Raw genomic sequence first — 18770 nt, 5'->3', positions numbered from 1 at the left:
CGCTATGTTAAACTTCTTTAACATAGCAAGACAGTGTTTTAAAAAAGACTTATACTAACGGAAAAGTCCGGCGACGGACCTTTTCCATTAGTATAAGTCGATTTACAACGTGCACGCTGACCAATCAGCGTGCACGTTTTGGAATATTAATGAGGGGGTCATGGTATAATGTTGTTTACTTCCCTTTGTTATGTACAATTCACATAGTAGTACTGAGAAGGAAAAATAAAACAAAAAAAAAGATAAAAATAATGAAAAGAAGAGTAAACACATGTTTAATCAACAGACATAGAAATCTGAAAGACATTTAAGTTCGTAAGGGACTCTTATAGTGTATAAGAGTTAGTTGTGAAGACGTGGAGGTTGACCTTTTATTAAAAATAGCTTAATAAGTGAAGATCCAGCATACAAGAATGCAAGCTATGACTGAAAGGAAATGCTGTGATAATGCTCGAACACACTTCCTTATAATCTTAAAGGGACAAGCAGTCTCATAAGTATCGCAACAGCGAATTAAAATTTTACAGACAATATAGACTGCACTTCTTTCAGGATAAGAACATTAGAGTATAGTTAGGGAAAGTAAAACCCTCCACCTGTGTATACCAGACTGTATTTCAAACTCTGATAGTTATTAATACTGTAAAACTGTATGGAAAAATCTTCACTGCTAACATTGTTGTTGAAGCTTTTCAGGAGCATTTAGCATTAACTAGATTTACAGAAATTACGCTGCTGAGAATATAAGAAATAGTTTGGCTGCTGGAGGAGATATTTGACAGTCAGATATGTTAATGAGGGAAGTTTGCGAGTCCATTGTTTAAAGTTGTTTTAGACCTGACTGCTATTCTAAGATTTGAGTCTTATTATGGTGTCCCTAAAAAAAGCTCACTGTAAAAGTACATGATTAATCTAGCTTGCTTTGACTGAATAGTCATGATTCATAGGTTCATAGGTTCACAGGTAGGTACTAGGCTATCGGCCCTAGGGCCCATACAAGCCCAGCCAAAAAATGTACCCTGGCTTTCACCACTCAAGAAAATTATTTTCCTGTGCCCCTGTTGAGCAGAGCCACAGAAGTGATCCCCGGGGTGAATTTCCCATTTCCCATCCAATCATCAAGATTTTTCTTGAAGAGTGCTAATGAGGAGCTCTGTTTGACATAGATAGGTAGTCTGTTCCAGAGTATGGGAAGTCTCTGGGACAGGAATCTATCCCTCCAGCATGTTCTGTTTATTGTGGTGACAAGGTTAAGGTCCCTAGAGCATGTAGTCGGAGGGATTGGGATTTCTTTAAGTGGAGCATGTCCAACAGCTCTGGGTTTGACATAGCTTTGTATGTTAGGCAGAGATCGCCCCTGAGTAGGCGATATGAGATGGAGTAAAGCTGTAGTTTTTTGAGACGTTCTGCATAGGGCATCTGTTTGAGGCCAGTAATCCTCTTTGTGAGGTATTTCTGTGGTCTTTCAAGTTGTTGTAGATGTCTTGTGAGGTACATACCAAAGCGGCGTTGCACTCTATAATGGGTCTAATGAGTGATGAGTAGAGGGGAACAATGACCTTTTTTTTTCTGGATGAGAATCCTTTTGTGAGGAGATGAGCCACATAGAAGGATTTCCTGACCACTGTGGCGATGTGATTATCAAAGGAGAGACTACTGTCCACCTGTGTCCCAAGGTCTCTTTTCACATTTTTGGCATTAAGTAGACTACCAGCTATGTGGTAGTTCATGGGTACAGAGTTTTTACCAAAGGGGATGACAATACACTTTTTGGCATTGAGGTTCAGGCCATGGCTTTGACACCAGGTATCTGTCTCAGTGAGGCCCTTTTGTAGTGTGTCCACATCGTTAGGAGTTTCGATTATGGCTCCTAGTTTGCAGTCATCTGCAAACTTTGTTAGCCAAAGACCTTCTGTGTTGGCCTGCACTTCAGAGAAGTAGATACCAAACAGGACTGAACCCTGTGGTATTCCACTTGTCACTCGGCTGATGTCGGACTTGGAATCCACTACTTTCACAGTGTGGGTTCTGTCCATGAGCCAGTTGGCAACCCATCTTGTGACATAAGGATTTATACCTAGTTTAGTGAGCTTACCTATAATTCCAGAGTGGGGGATGGTGTCTAAAGACTTGGCAAGATCTAGATAAGCTGTGTGAACCATTTTACCCTCATCTATGGCTTTGGTGACTGCTTCAAAGAAGTCAATCAGGTTTAGGAGACATGATCTGCTTTTTACAAATCCAAACTGAGTAGGGTCCAGAGTTTGGAGATTACCAATGTCTTTGTTTATGAGTTCCATGATGATACGTTACATGGCCTTGCAGACGAGGCTCATCAGGTTAATAGGGCGGTAGTTCCCGGGGTCCTTCGTGGCTCCCCCTTTGTGGAGTGGGATAACTGTCGCGGTGCACCATTCAGTGGGTACAAAGCCTGAGGTGAGGCTATGATTGAACAAGGTACTTAGGTAGGGTTCCAGTTCATTCTGTAGTTCGTGTAGAACGCAGCCTGGGATACTGTCAGGTCCCATGGATGCTGTGTCCTTGGCTTTGGAGAGTGTGTTTTTTACCTGTGTAGCCATGATTATAGGCGCTTTGAATTCTTCTGGTATAGAGATGGGCCCTCTAGAGGGTGAGAGGGGGGTAAAGTTAGCACTGAACCTATCTGCTAGGATGTTGGCAATATCAGTTGGTTCTGTATATTTAGTGCCATTATGCTGTAACTCAGAGCAGATCTGAGTGTTCCCATTTAGATTCTTGACATAGCTATAGAATGCTTTGTGGTTGTCTTTAGAGTCAGTGGCAATTTTGTTTTCGTAACTAGCTTTGGAGGATTTTATGAGGGATCGTAGCTTCTTACTGAGGTTGACCAGGGAGTTCCTCCAGTTATGGTTTCATATAGCTTACCAGAACTAACATGTATTTAGGTAAACCAAGATGGAGTGTTTCTCTCCAAGTATTACAAAACTACAGTTAATGTATAAATACTATGACCAATGTGATTTTCATCTTTATTATTTCAATCAAACATCAGATGTGTACATAGGCAAAGTGTCTGTTATTCTGGGTACATCAAAGGCTATATATGGTTCAATGCAATGATTTTGTCATTAAGATCAGGGTGCAGTTGTACTACTGAACATGCACAAATATACAGATTTGGATATACAGAATGTTCTATGAATGAAGTATTTTTAAATCCCCTTGCCCTAGCAGAACAACCCCTTGTCCTCTGGGTGGTGTATGGTCCCTTATAAGCCTTGTGCTGAGACACAGGCTGTCCCCCTATCAGCAACCTTGCAAGATAAAAAAAATCCCAACTGAACTGAAGGGAATACCCAACCTGTAAGCCCTACATGAAATACCTAGACGTTCTTCACTCAGCCTCACAGTGTAGGTGATAACCTACAGCTTTTTTAGAAATTTAACTATAAAATTGTAAGTGCTTTTGGTAGAACTGTTTGTAAGGGCCAGCACACCCGCGGACCTAACCCCCAGGCCGTCCATCCCTATCTTACTTTTTCCTCTTTACCTCCTTACTGGTGGTGCTGTGGTACCGTTGTTGCCTCACAGTAAGACGTTGTGCTGTTTGATTCTCAGCTAGTGCATCTTCGGTGTGGAGACATGCGTGAATAAGGCATGTTCATAGGTTCATAGGTAGGTACTAGGCTATCGGCCCTAGGGCCCATACAAGCCTAGCTAAAAAATATACACTGGCTTTCTCCACCCAAGAAAATTATTTTCCTGTGCCCCTGTCGAGCAGAGCCACAGAAGTGATCCCCGGGTTGAATTTCCCATTTCCCATCCAATCATCAAGATTTTTCTTGAAGAGTGCTAATGAGGAGCTCTGTTTGATATATATATGGGCGTACCTTCTTGAAGGCTGCACGTCAGGTCTGGCAACTCGGCACGTAAAAATCTACAGCCAATCATTAGCGGACCGGAGTTCCGCTGTGGCGCCCCCCTAACTGGGAAACGCCGAAAGACACAACAACAACAAAATCCTTTGCTGTAATTCCCTACATTGACCACTAGAGGGCAGCGGAACATAAGGCATGTAAAGTGTATTTTACTGCTAGCCGAACTCCACTAGCTCTGAATAGCCATTCTCAGTTATCCGTTCATAGGTTCATAGGTTCATAGGTTCATACTAGGCTATCTGCCCTAGGGCATTTATAAGCCTAGCCAGAGTATGTTTGGCTTTCGCCACCCATTTTAAATTAATTTTGCTATGCCCTTTTTCGAGGTTAGTATACTGTGCCTCTGTCTAACAGTGACACAGAAGTGATACTGGGGGTAAACCTACGATCTCCCATCCACTCATCAAGATTCCTCTTGAAGAGAGTCAATGAGGGACTCTGCCTAACCTGGACTGGGATTTTATTCCAGAGTGAAGGGAGCCTCTGGGTTATGAATCTGTCCCTCCAGCATGTCTTATTTATTTCAGTGCTGAGGTTCAAGTCTCTTGAGCGCGTAGCTCGATGGGATTTGGATTTTTTGAAGTGCAGCATGTCCCTTAATTCTGGGTTGGACATGGCTTTATACGTCAGGCACAGGTCGCCTCTGAGCAGGCGGTATGCCACTGAGTAGAGCTGGAGTTTCTTTAACCGGGCAGCATATGACATCTGTTTGAGCCCTTTGATCCTCTTGGTGAGGTACTTTTGGGGTCTTTCCTGTTGCTGCAGGTGTTTGGTAAGGTACATCCCAAAAAGGGCATTGTACTTGATTCTGGGCCTAATGAGGGATGAGTAAAGAGGCACGATGACCTCCCCTAATCTAGATGTGAATCCCTTCATGTACTTTACTTCTAGAAATTACCCCCACCCCCAGAAAGATATTAAAAGGAATTAACCTTTTAGTCATAAATATAAATAACCTAGAAAGCTTAGTCTACTGTCACTTATTACTCCTGCTATAGGACTCTTTAATAATACCATCTCCCCAACACACCTAGACCAAAAGCTCACCCTTTTTATGTCTTAAGATAAGTAGATACAGAAAGTGCCTCTTACCTACCCAACGCCTTGTAGATCACAGTCTCACTGTATAACTGATTACCTCTTAGCTCTTTACCTACTATGTAACTCCTTATTTGCACTCTTGAATTTCTTTTCCTGCTAGTAGATCGGACCCTTCCTTCTAAGCAGCCTGCATTTTCCCTTCCCCCTCAGTGTCCCAGTACATTCTGTGCCACCCACCCCCTCCCCTCCCTATTAACTAAGCCAAACCTACAAATAGAGGTTAGGACTTGTGGCGCCATTTTTAAATCCGCTTGCCCTAGCAGAACAACCTCTTGTCCACTGGGTTGTGTGCGGTCCATAAGTGTGTTTTTTTATGCTGTGTAATAATCTGTGTAATTGTTCTGCTTTGAAAGCTTTCCTGATAGTCGAATAGGCTCTATCTTATTTGAACTGTGATAACTTTGTTAACGCTAATGCTATGCTACCTAGGCTCAGAGTGTGTTCCCCTGCATGGTGTGCCATCTGCATTGAGGGTACCTTCGGTATACTCTGCATTACCAGAGCTGCTATTCACTACTGAGAGCTTCTAGTACATTTGATCAGCTATTTAAATGTCGATTATATAGCATAGCGTTACTCGCTGTGATCCAAACCAGTTGCGCACCTATCTTGTGCTCTGGTAAACGGATAGCACTATAAAACACTAAATAAGGTATAGAGGGAGTTTTTTCCTCCATAGCAGCTACTCTACTTGTTATCCGGTGAGGTTTAATTATAAATTGCTTACAGCCTACTTTTAATGTGCTTAGGCACAGAGTGCTGTACTCTATCACCTATCTCAACCATTGGATATTTTTCCCAGTCACAACAATGCAGGTTTTTTGCTATCAGGGCAATTTTTATTGACCTGCTTGTTGCAACTGGCTCATAAAATTAATCAGAAGCTGTGTTCTGTAAAGCTTAACTTAGTATGTCTGATGTGAAGCGTACTTGCCGACATTACTGTAGTTTTAGCCTGTGCAAATTACCTAGCTATATAAAATGACCTTACTGTCCTTAACACATGTATTTTCTGATTGATGTTTATCTATCTAGCTGTTTTTGAAATGGTTCAAGCTTATATTCTGGGCATTATGCACTCCAGTTCACAGGAAATATTCTACTGAACATAGCATTTTACATGACTGTGAAGGTTGTACCAACTGTTAACCTGCTGGGTTTACTTTCTTTTTCTTTATCTAAGCTTTTATAGTAATTATGAATTACTTGAAGGTGACTGTAGTAGGCAAATGTTTTTTCTATGTGCCACACAATTAGGTGTTTAGGAGTCTATATGTTGCTTACCTGTGTTTAAACTGCACTGCTTCTTACACTCCACTCAGCTACTGACTTGCACTCCTCCTCACAATTTCGCCTCCCACTCCTGCATAGACTTTAACCTAGTTGCCATTTTGTATTTATTTCTTTGTGTCTATTTTTCAGCTTATAAGCCTTGTGCTGAGACACAGGCTGTCACCCTATCAGCAACCTTGCAAGATAAAAGAAATCCCAACTGAACTGAAGGGAATAACCAACCGGAAGGCCCTACGTGAACTACGTAGACGTTCTTTGCTCAGCCTCACAGTGTAGGTGATAACCTACAATTTTTTTAGAAATTTAACTATAAAATTGTGAGTGCTTTTGGTAGAAGTATTTGTAAGGGCCAGCACACCCGCGGACCTAACCCCAAGGCCGTCCATCCCTTTCTTACTTTTTCCTCCTTACCTCCTAACTAGCTTAGTGAATTTAGTGTAATTCCATACATAGACAACTAGAGGGCAGCAGAACATACGGCATGTAAAGCTGTATTTTACTGCTAGCCGAACTCCACTAGCTCTGCTGAACAGCCATTTTCGGTTATCCGTGTTAGTACTTTACTTCTAGAAATTATCCCCACCCCCAGAAAGATATTAAAAGGAATTAACATTTTAGTCATAAATATAAATAACCTAGACAGCTTATTTTACTGTCACTTACTACTCCTGCTATAGTACTCTTTAATAATACCTTCTCCCCTACACACCTAGACCAAAATCTCACCCTTTTTATGTCTTAAGATAAGTAGATACAGAAACTGCCTCTTACCTATCCAAAGTCTTGTAGAACACAGTCTCACTGTATAACTGATTTCTTCTCAGATTCTCTCAGCTCTGACCCGCTCTGTTTGCCCTGCAGGCTCACTTCGCTCCCCTACCCTACCCCCAATTCTCACCCACCCCCAGTGGCTCTAGACTTATACTTCCTTAACCGCACCCTCTCTCCCAACCTTCCAATCCTATGCTTACACCAATCTATATAATTTAACCAAACCCCTCCTATCTATCTTTCTTCATACCCTCGGCATCCAGTACCCCATCTTAAAATACTTACTCTTATTTCATTACCTTTACCACTCCTTCTTCTCAAAGGACCCTACAAAACCCATACATCATTTTGTCTTATCTAAGCCCAGTTCTTACTATAGCAGTATACGTAACCATAACAATATGCATACAACAACAAAACCCTTACTAACCAAGTTAATACTCTTAACTACTCTCATACCTGTCCTCACCACTGCTTATCTCCTCACATCCATTGAAAAATTGAATTATCACAACTTTAACTACTCCCCTAAACAAACATCTATTCAAAATTATATCCTTACCCATTTTCTAACAAATGCCACATCCACTCCTTGCTACCTGCTAGCCAAGTATCATTGACTCACACATATCAAATTCAATAACACCACTGTAAGGAAGCTGAAATATCTAACCAGCTTCATTAACTACCTGGTTTCTGGCCTAAAAACACTCACCTTAAAAGACGGTGACATCTACCCTAACCCAGGTCCAACTAATGTCCCCAATTTATTAACTCCTTCTACTACTCCCTCCACCCTAACAACTCAAACCAGTCTCTCTAACTCCTTACTTATAGGTCATCTCAATATCTGCAGTATTAATAACAAAATTGCCCAGCTCCACGCCCTCCTTGATATACATTCCTTTGATATCTTCTGTCTCACTGAAACCTGGTTAAAACCTGGAACTAAAGATAATGAAATAATCCCCCAGGTTATAATATATTGAGACTCAACCGCATAAAACGCAGGGGAGGGGCAGTAGCACTATTGTTTAAATCCATGCTACAGATCACCTCAATACCTTATAACCCACCTCAAGATAGTAAGGCTGAAGTCCTTATCTCCCGACTTCAACTTAACCCTAGCAAAGCCCTATACATCATCTGCATACCTACCTCCTGGTAAAATAGTACTGCAATAGCCGACATTCTAAGTTGGGTATCTACTACTTACCCACAAGAAACCATTATACTAGGAGACTTTAATACAGACTAGAAATGCGTAAATACAGATAACCCTTCATCACTCATTAATCTTAATGGCTTTAGTCAAACAATTTTCACCACCACTAGACTTAGCAAACCTAACAACAAAGAGAGTATCTTAGATTGGATACTTATTTAACAAATCTACAAGGTAGGAACTCTACCAGATGACTTAAGTTTTCATATGTTAACTTACATTATAAGACAAAAGAATGACTTCCCTAACAACCTCTCTTATAGGATCTCACAAACCAGCAAACACTTTAACCCTGTAGTTTTTCCAAAATGAACTTAATGCCTGTAACTGGAATCCACTAAAGACTCTCCTTCTTGAGGAGGCTGTTAAATATTTTAACTCTAAATTCTTAACTATCCTTAATAATCATGTACCTAAACAGTCAATCAGAACAAAGTCCAAACCAGCCCCCTGGCTCTCAAAAGATACTAAACAACAGATATTGCTTAGGAACAAATCTTGGGCCAAGTGGAGAACATCCAAAAACATCTCTGAGCATCAAACATTTAGACAGTTGAGAAATATTACAAAAAAAGCAATACTCACTGATAAAAAAAAAACTACAATTGTAAACTACAGCAATCATGCCATAACAATCCACAAATGTTCTGGTCTAGCTTAAATAGACTCCTACACCCAGGGCAGTCTAGCACACCGCACCCTCTAGGGTCTGATAATAATTCCTCCCATCAAACTGCCAATGCCTTCAGTACCTTCTTCACAGACACCATAAAATCTCTAGCCTATCAGCTTTCTACAAACAACTCTAATATCCCTACCTCTTTACCTGATACTCTCTGTACATTCCAAATACAACCCTACGCTACCTCGTACATCCAAAAACATATCCAAAAACTTAAGCCATGTACACCCTCTGCTGACCAAGTACCATCTGAATACCTGCAAAAAGCAGCTAAAGCAGTTTCTTATCCTGTATCCATACTTATAAACAGAACCATAAAAGAAGGAACCATTCCTGACATCTGGAAAATCTCCCACATTATCCCCTTACACAAAGGCGGTAACTCCAATGATTATTCCAACTATAGGCCTATAGCTCTCTTATCTCCCTTAACAAAAGTTATGGAAAAATGCATTCATCATCAACTAATAAACCACTTAACCCAACATAATATACTAGCTAACTGTCAGCATGGCTTCAGGCCATTCCATAGTACCACCACAGCTCTCCTATCTTTCACCGACTCCATCAGTAAAAACCGTAATAACAACATTCTCTCATCAGCCCTCTTTATTGATCTGTTAAAAGCTTTTGATATTGTCAGCCAATTCCTACTCATAAATACTCTTGAATTCCTTTCACTAGACTCCAGGGCTGTTCTCTGGTTCAAGTCCTACCTTACCAATAGGCAACAAGCAGTCCTCTGGGAGAATAATCTATCTGCCCTTCTACCTGTCTCCCTCGGAGTCCCACAGGGCTCCATTCTAGGTCCACTTTTATTCTCCTTATTCATCAACGATCTACACTTAGCAATCCCTCAAGCTACCTGCTTACAATATGCAGATGATTCCATATGTTCGGCCAACTCCACATCCAAACTACAATCTCTAACCCAGACAGTATTTAACATAGTCGAGATTTGGTTCTTGAAATGCTGCCTCCTTTTGAACCCTAAAAAAAACAAACTCTTACTCTTCACATCTAACAGTAAGTCACCCCTCTATAAATTTCTCTATCAAATCGAATAATGGAACACTTATAACCCCCAACTCTACCACCAAACTGCTAGGAATCATGACAATAACCTTACCTTTGATAACCATATAAATAACACTATTAAGACCGTAAATAGAAAATTGGGCTCCCTATACAGAATAAAACCCTTCTTAACACCAATAGCCAGAACTACAATTGCCCACTCTTATCTAATCTCATCTCTACTCTATGCTTCCCCCATTTATACTAACCTAAAGAAAAATAATCTTGCTAAACTAGCCAATTCCTATAACAATATTGCCAGATTTGCCACTGGGAACCCATTTAGAACTCATCACTGTCTGAACCTACAGCAGCTAGACTGGCTCGAATTAAAAAACATTTTGATACTTTCCCGACTTACCATTGTCCATAGGATTTTCTACCAACCTAATAACACACCTATACTTTCTAATCTTATTATCCCCTATACAAACCTCAATTCCTTATGCTCTTCCACCAAACTATTGGTTACCATAAGCAAGTCCAATAACTTGGCAGGTGACTCCTTGTTTTCTAATACCGCTGGAAAATATTGGAACCTGTTAACATCAAATCTAACTTTACTTCCCTCCTTTCCACTCTTTAAACAAAGTCTCAAGAAACATCTTAAAACAAAATGGTTATGTCCTTGCTACTACCCTGACTAATTCTCTGCTTTAGCTATTGCCCTATATCTTTACTCCCTCCCTTCACCAATTAATACTGTTTTCACCTTGGGAAGTAATAACTGTCTTAAATTATTCTTACAACTAGGAACTAAGATGAATGAAATTGTGTATGTATTGTAATCTACCTCACATATCTTTATGAATGTGTGTCTTATCCCTTTAGATATTAGTTTCATAAATAGTATTATCTCTTTAGCTAATGGTCTCTGATTATTTTAACATAATTTCATTTATATTAATGTATGAAAATCATTTGTGTTGTGTTGCTCAAATAAGTATGAATTCTTTTTAATTAGTAAATGCTCTATGTTATTTTTAACATAATTTTCTTTCATATTTGTGCATGTTAATTTTTTTTTATGTTACTTTGGAGCTTTTCTTCCCTGGCCTCTGCTGAAAATGGAAATATATCCAGTTGGACTACCCGGTTAACAAATGTAAAATAAATAATAAATAAAAAATAAATACGTATTCATAATTTTAAGGACTATGTTTATGATACCTTTGTATAGGTTGGCACTGGAAGGATGTAATAGTTGAGATGTAAGTGTCACAGACACATACTACAATATCGATTTTCTCCATTACAAAGGGAAATGGCTAGACTTAAAATATCATATAAAGTCAGCTAGCCTAGTTCTCAACTAATATTGTAGGTAATATCATAATTTAAATAGAAAGTATTATATTCCAAACACTGTGTAATAAATGCTTTGTATATTTAAATTAAATATATACCATCACTAAAAGCAGTAATTCTTGATAATATTTCTACTGATTACACAGTCTTTGAAACAGCAGTGTCCATCGGTAGTAATAAGAGATGTTTGAGATGATTAATATGCCCAAATATATGTCACAGAATAACAACTTGTATTAATGACTAGTGGAATATATATTTTTCAAAAAACACAATATTGCATGTTATTATACCAAAACTTCTAGCATAGATGTTTATTTCAGACAGAAATTATTGATGTTTTCAATATCATCCAAACACCTACCCCCTCTAACTTAACTCAAACTTCTCCCAAACAAATTGCTGACACCTTTAATATATTTTTCTCCGAAACAGTCCAATCACTAGCAAATACCTTGCCACCTGTGATCACAACCAAATTACCCTCACCAACCACCTTGTCCCAAACACTCAACCTCCAGCCTGTTCTAATATCTTTCATACACTCCTTGCTTCTAAAACTTAAACCATGTACACCATCAGCTGACCTCCTCCCAGCCGAATACCTGCAAATTGCAGCAGATATACTTGCCTACCCTATTTCTATCTTAATAAACAAAACCATTTCTGAATCCTATGTCCCATCCATCTGGAAAGTCTCTCATATCATCCCTTTGCCTAAGGGAGGTACCTGAAATGAATTAGCAAACTTCCGCACTATAGCCCTTCTCTCTCCCCTAGCAAAAATTATGTATCCACCGTCAACTACTGTATTATCTCCTCCAAAATAAACTATTAGTGGACTGCCAACACAGTTTCAGGCCACACCATAGTACCACAACTGCTCTTCTATCCTTTACAGACGCATTAATAAAAATAGGAATTCTAACCTGCTATCTTCTGCACTTTTCATAGACCTCTCAAAGGCCTTTGATATGGTTCACTACCAACTATTGATAGGTATACTTAAATCACTTTCTCTTGATTCTCAATTAGTACAATGGTTCCAGTCCTCCCTGGAAAACAGAAAACAAGCAGTCCTGTGGGACAACAACTTATCCTCATAGTTTCCAGTCACCCATGGAGTCCCACAAGGATCAATTCTCGGACCACTCCTCTTCACCCAGTCACCCATGGAGTCCCACAAGGATCAATTCTTGGACCACTCCTCTTCACCCAGTCACCCATGGAGTCCCACAAGGATCAATTCTTGGACCACTCCTCTTCACCCAGTCACCCATGGGATCAATTCTCGGACCCCTCCTCTTCACTATTTTCATTAATGATCTGAAAACCTCCCTTCCCCAAACTACATGAATTTAATATGGCGGTGATTCGATCTTGATATGTACAGCATCCTCCCCGGCACAACTACAAACCAGTACACAAACAATCTTTACCTTAGTAGAAAACTGGTTCCATCAAAGATGTCTCCTCCTTAACCCCCCCAAAAAAACTAAATTATTACTGTTTACACCCACACAGAAGTCCCCCCCCCATAAATTTCATACTTACATCAAATAATGGCAGAGAAATTGCTCCCGACACCACCACTAAACTCCTGGGTGTAACAATAGATAACAATCTCAACTTTGACACACACATTAACTCAACTATTAAATCACTTAACAGAAAACTTGGATTCCCCTATAGAATCAAACCCTTTCTCACACCCTCAGCTAAGATTTCTATTGCCCAAACCCACCTTATTTCCACCCTTCTCTATTCCTCCCCTATCTACACTAGCCTATCCAAAAGCAATCTGAATAAACTAGCAACCTCCTACAACAACATAGCCAGATTTCTCACCAGTGCCCCTTTCCATACCCACCACTGCCTTAATCTTAAACTTCTAGGATGGCTAGAAGTACAAACTCAACGTCTCTTCCAGCAACTTATTTTTATCCACAAGGTTTTACGTCATCCTACAAATACTCCCATACTCTGTAAACTTTTTAACTCCTATAAAAATCTTCCAACCTTAAGATCCACTAAAAAACTACAAGTAGCCACCATAAAATCCAATAACAAATCTGGGGACTGCCTGTTCTCCAATGCTGTTGGAAATACTTGGAACAAACTTCCAAGAGAAATTACATCCCTTACTTCCAATAACCTTTTCAAAAAACAATTGAAAATCTTCATTAAAAACAAATGGGCCTGCCCCTGCACCAATCCTGACTGATACTATTTCTCCCTTTCTCTAAATACGTATCCACTAAAAACATTTTTATTCCGGTACTTCTCTATCCTCTACATTTTTTTTTCTTTTGATTCAATTAATTTTTTTCTTTTTCCCTTTTTACTGTGCTGCATAAACTCATGTACATTAAATGTTTTTTATTTTTTTTTTTTATACAACTTGATAAAACCAATATGTTTTTACTATTTGTAACTTTAAAAATTGTTGCTAAAACATATTACTAATCAGTTTCATACTTATGTAATTGTATTGTGTTTTTGCCACTATTTTCTGCAGGCTCTATGTATAATACATTTTTTTCTCGGAGCTTTTCTCCTTGGGCCTCTACTGAAAATGGACATATATCCAGTTAGACTAGTCCGGTTAACAAATGTAAAATAAATAAATAAATGAAATTGTTTCTGTTAGGAAATTCAATTTGCAGTTAATACTGTTCTTTTAGACTACAGATTTTGTTTTTCAGAAGTTTAGAACAAACCATATTAAATAGTAATGGACCCAAAGCAGTTGGATCTATATTAGCAAAGCAAAAAACCCGAACGCACTAAACCACGAAAAAAAATATCGAACTGTCATAGTCGGCCAACCCCACCACCCGCTACATACTATCTACCCAAACAAAATAAATAAACCATATACATACACTAACCAAACCCTACTTCTAACCTAAACTAAAGCACCAAAACCCTACCTCCAACACTAAACTAAACCCCACAAACACAACTATCTATTTACTCTCCTTAACTCCTCCCTAACCCTAAGTTCCGTAACTAATGCACACATCCCCTACAGAGATACACCTAAACAAAATAAAAGCACCAAAACCCTACCTCCAACACTACACTAAACCCCACAAACACAACTATCTATGCACTCTCCTTAATCCCTCCCTAACCTTAAGGTCCGTAACTACCGCACACATCCCCTACAGACATACACCTAAACAAAATAAATAATACACATACATACACTTAAAAAAACCCTACACCTAATGCTACACTAACTCTTACATACAGTACCTATCTATGCACTTACCTTAACCCAAATCCTAACACTAAAGTCCTATCTATCGCACACTTACCTTACAGAGCTGTACCGCAGATGGGCCAACCAAAACAAATCGACATTTCAAAATTCACGGTTTTGACCATTCAGGGTTTACGTACTTCACGCAATACGGTCCGACATTTTTGTATTTGCCTAAAGGGATTTTCAATCGCGTAATAGGAACCCAAGCAGTTCTCTATGGTGAATACTATATAACAATATTCTGGACAGTTAAAGTTACATCCAATATGCACTGATTTTATACAGTGACAGTTTACTACTTGAAAGGTGACAAGTTATAAATTGAACTATATAAACACATTTTCATATGTGTCTATAGTTAATGTTAAATATAATTGATCAATAAGTTCATTCAAATATTGATTTATTTATATAATTCTAAAAAAAAGAAATCACCAGAGAAATCAATAGGGAGCTCAAAGGGATTTTTGTTATTAAGGTATGAGGGATAATCCGACAGATTATGTTTTATCTATTGGATTATGGATGTTTACCATTCCGTGTACAATAGAGGAAATTCTAAAATGTTGGATTATTTTGTTACAGATAATTATTCTCGTGTTATGCTTTTTTTTCTTTTTTATGGGCCTGAACTAGAATTGTTTTATGTTTCTCAACAGAACAAAATCAATCTTATCATAATGTATAGAAGAGATAAGAACTTTAGTCAACTACAATGTTATGAAAGAGTTCTGAGTTTTAACGATCATATAAACAAACCCTAAAATTAGTCAAAATATATGGACATAACACTACTTTCTATAAATATTAATGGCTTGAACAATCCAAAGAAAAGATCATATCTATTAAGATATTTAAAATTAAACACAGCACAGGTTATCTTTTTTCAAGAAACTCAGTTCAAAACAAATGCTAAACATATATGGAACCCAGATTAATATTTAATGTTATCTCATTCATCACATAAAACAAAAACTAGAGGAGTAGTAATTTTGTGGAGGAAGAATGTTACTAATCCTCAAATCATATATAATTATGAAGACAAAGAAGGATTCATAGTGCTTATAAAACTGAAATTTAATAATAGAATATGGACACTAGTAAATTTGTACTGGTTCCGTGGCATAGGAACAGGGACAGTTTAAAAAGATCTAGACCTCATTAGTAAAATATATAAGGGAAATCTGATAATAGGTGGAGGTTTCAATTGTATCTTGTGCAACTCTGAGACTACTAATAAGAGAAATCTACATTTACTTTCTATAGCAAAAATACTCAAAAACATGAGAGAAAATATTAACCAAATTGACACATTTAGCTTTAAAAAAATATTTACTACTATTTTCTCATCAAGGTTATAGATTTGGTACCCACACAAGAATAGACAGAATTTATGTTGCCCAAGAACTAAATACAAAAATAACTAACTTCTCAATAATTCCCTGCCCATTATCAGATCATAGTTCACTTATTCTTAAACTTCAGGTAGACTTTAAGAAATTAACTCATATGACAAGAGCACCCATTTATATCACAAAATTGAAAGAATTTAGACCATGGTTAGTTTCAGAACGACAATTGTTTCCTAGATACTAATTATTCTGAAGAGATTACATAGTCATGATATGGAATACTTTGAAATCTAATATATATGGTAAAACTCTGACATGGTTCAAAAATAAATTAAAAGAATGGGAATGTGGATTACATAACATGCAAAAACAACTTATAAAGATTAATAACAATGGCTCAACAAATTCTTCCAGCAACAAAAAGACAATTGATGAACTAAATAAAAAATGCAATGAAATATTAGCACGTAAAACTAATTTGGCACTAGAAAAATTAAAATTAAACTCATATTCTACATCTCCTAGACATATTCACAACCTAGCAATGAAAATCAAAAGGCAAACTAAAACAAACAATATTCACAATATTCTTCATGGGAGGGAGAATAAAAAAGTATCAGATATAAATGATAGTCTTGATGCTTTTAAATATCATTATACTGAACACTATAGAACTGGCAAATCTCAAACAAATTTTTCAAATTTTGATTTAAACTTTCCTGGAATTAAGAAAATACCAGAAAAATTAAAATTAGATCTTCAAAAACAAATTTCACATAAAGAAGTTATAGAAAAAAAGGAAAGCAAGTGTACTAAAGCTCCAGGAATTGATGGCATTATAATTGAACTATACAAAAATTTTCCAACATCCATAACTGCAATTTTTCATAAAACTTTACTTGAAATCCAAACACAAAACACAATACCTCCTTAATGGAGATATTCCTTAATCATATCTATCATAAAAGAAAATAAGGACTCTACACAATGTAGTTCTTATAAACCAATATCTGTACTCAATTGTTGTTGTGTCTTTCGGCTTTTCCCAGTTAGGGGTCGCCACAGTGGAACTCTGGTCCGCTAATGATTGGCAGTTGATTTTTACATGCTGAGTTGCCAGCCCTGATGCACAACCTTCAACGAAGGTACACCCATTCATGCATGTCTCCACGCAGAAGACGCTCTAGCTGAGAATCAAACTGGACAGCATCTTACTGTGAGGCGACAGCGCTACCACAGCACCACCACCACGAATATCTGTACTCAATAATGATTATAAAATGTTTATGTCTATCTTAGTTAATAGAATTAAAAAATCTATGATTCATATTATAAATGAAGGTCAAAGAGGTTTCATATATAACAGACATACTTATGGTAACATTCAAAGAATATTAACACATCTTAAATACAGAAAATCAAGAAACTCTATTAATTGCACTAGGTATAGAAAAAGCCTTTGACTCATTAAACTGGGAGTATGTATTTAAAGTATTAGAACTTTATGAAGTTCCTCATTCCTTTATTTCTTTGATAAAATATTTACAAAAACAATCTAGCTTATGTAAAACTAAAACCATTTACTTCTGAATGTATAACACTAACTAAAGGTACAAAGCAGGGTTGTCCTATGCCTCCTATTCTATTTGCATTAGCTATTGAACTATTTGCATCTTCAGTTCGCTACAATTCTAAAATAAAAGGTATTGATATATATGGCCAATATAATTCTAAGATTATGCTATTTGCAGATGACAAACTCCTTACTTTATCCACCTCAAAAGAATCTCTAAAACAATTAGAAAAGAAGGTTGAAATTTTTTACTCAATTTCAGGTCTTCACTTTAATAAAACAAAGTCTGACTTCATAATTGGAACCAAAATAGTGACTTCCTAATACATGGAAATTGTATAATTGTTAAACAAGTTTCCACTTTAAATTATTTAGGCATTACCTTATGTAAAAATATAGAAGAAACCTTAACTGTAAACTATAATAATATCATAAATACTATGAATAATGTATGTAGTAAAATGGAATAATATATATCTAACCTTTGAAGACAGATTACAATTAATAAAAATGATATTACTTCCAAAAATTTTATACATAGCACAAACTATTCCTATGATACCCGATAAACATCTCTTAAAAGAAATAAATAAACTTTTATTAAAATTTCTCTGGCACCCTAACAGAAATAGAGTAGCTTTCACACATCATAGACCATGGGAACAAGGAGGGATCATTTTTCCAGATATAGAGACCTACATTAAAGCTTCTATTTTCAAAATCATCATAAACTGGACAGATCCAAAATATTCTTCCAATTGGAAAAGTTTACAAACTATTATTTATTCAAATGAAAATTCCATAATTATTTTATTTATTTATTTATTTATTTACATTTTGTTGACCGGGCTAGTCTAACTGGATACATGTCCATTTTCAGTAGAGGCCCGGGGAGAAAAGCTCCAAGTAGGGCATTAATTATACAATTATAGAAAACAAAGCTCCAAGAAGGGCATTAATTATACAATTATAGAAAACAAAGCAATATCAAGCTATAAGCATATACAGGTAAAACATTATTACGATCATTGCAATGAATGTTAAGCAAATTTAAAAGTAATTAATTTTTTTTTTTTTTTAGTAAATCATAGTACTGCGAGAAAGGCCATGGAAAGAGTGGCAATATAGTACCCTGGAGGTACCATAAAAGGGATTAGCAGGAATGTTTAAGGTGGGGAGATCAGTTGGGGTTGGAGCAGG

The sequence above is a fragment of the Protopterus annectens genome, chromosome 1.part1 (genome assembly GCF_019279795.1).
Source record: "Protopterus annectens isolate FY-2018-M chromosome 1.part1, PAN1.0, whole genome shotgun sequence".
Taxonomy (NCBI): Eukaryota; Metazoa; Chordata; order Ceratodontiformes; family Protopteridae; genus Protopterus; species Protopterus annectens.
The sequence above is the reverse complement of the archived record's forward strand: the minus strand, read 5'-3'. Positions refer to the sequence as shown.